The sequence below is a fragment of the Dama dama genome, chromosome 20, assembly GCF_033118175.1.
Source record: "Dama dama isolate Ldn47 chromosome 20, ASM3311817v1, whole genome shotgun sequence".
NCBI lineage: Eukaryota > Metazoa > Chordata > Mammalia > Artiodactyla > Cervidae > Dama > Dama dama.
In genome coordinates, this window is record NC_083700.1 from 22,057,284 (window position 1) to 22,058,402 (window position 1,119).

A 1,119-nucleotide genomic window follows, 5' to 3' on the forward strand; every position below is an offset into this window, starting at 1 on the left:
GACCTGTTAGAGGACAAATGTTATGTCCAGAGTAGAGCAAGAGGTGAGCGAGGGAGTGGGGCTGGTGGATGGGGGCCAGGGGTGTGGACTAAGCCTGCAGAGGCAGCAACAACTGGCTGTGCGTGTTTGTGGTTCCAGAAGAGCTGATGAAAGGCGGTGAGTCTGGTGGGTGAGAGTGTGTGCTCTGTCTGTGTGGGGAGGGGCAGGAGGATTGGGAGATCTTTGCTAGAATTACTTTGCAGAGAGTGATTTGGTAAGGGTGGGAGAGGGGAGGAGGGCAACCCTGAGTGAAAGATGGTGGCCCGAGGAGCCCATGCTTATAGTTAGCTGGCAGCAGAGTTACGTGATCTTGAAGGTGCTTTCTCCAATGCGAAGTCTTGTCTGTTGTCATCCCGGCGTTCTGACCTCTGTGGTTTCCCTACTAGGGTAAAATTGACTTCAGAATTTCTGCTTGATAATCCCTAGATAGTAAAATGTCTATAGTCATTCTGGTGAATTGAGGAAAGGACAAACTCAACCATTTAAAGTAGCAGGGGATGGATAGGCATTACCTGGAAAATGTATCAGAGTGCTTCATCGATGTATCAAAGCGTATCTTCCATACTTGGTTGATAAAAAATTTTGTACCTCTTAATCTTGGTGATTATTACAGATCAAATAGCTGTTCATTAATGATTTGTGCATCTTGTCCTGTGAATACACCTTAATAAGTTTCTTTTTGGATAGAATGGGCGGTCCCATGTTGGAGAACCCAGTATAGACCATTACCGTGTTGAAGAAAAAGAAGTCAGATGCCACGTGTAACACGGATGCCCTGCCGTGACTCGGATTCGAACCGAGGTTGCTGCGGCCACAACGCAGAGTACTAACCACTATACGATCACGGCGTGCCACATACCAAGCGATGAGAACGCCCTTTAATGTACGTCCTTTGAGGGAAAATGATTTCCATCGCAGTTATACGCTGCTTTATTCTTGGAAACGACGAGTATTCGTTTTCTGTCTTTCATGCTCGATCATCGGTTTCCCCGCTCTTTCTCTCAATTCTGATATATTATGACAAAATGAAACAAAATCAAACCAAACACCAATTCTCATCTCCCCAGATCCGGCACGTTC

At 46.2% G+C, this 1,119-nt stretch overlaps 1 non-coding gene across 1 annotated transcript; it reads right to left on the bottom strand.

Annotated features, from left to right (window-relative positions):
- Positions 1–815: 815 nt before the first annotated feature.
- On the bottom strand, positions 816–887 carry TRNAH-GUG (transfer RNA histidin (anticodon GUG)). Its single transcript has one exon. It is a non-coding gene; the product is annotated as a tRNA-His (tRNA).
- Between the last annotated feature and the right edge of the window lie 232 nt (positions 888–1,119).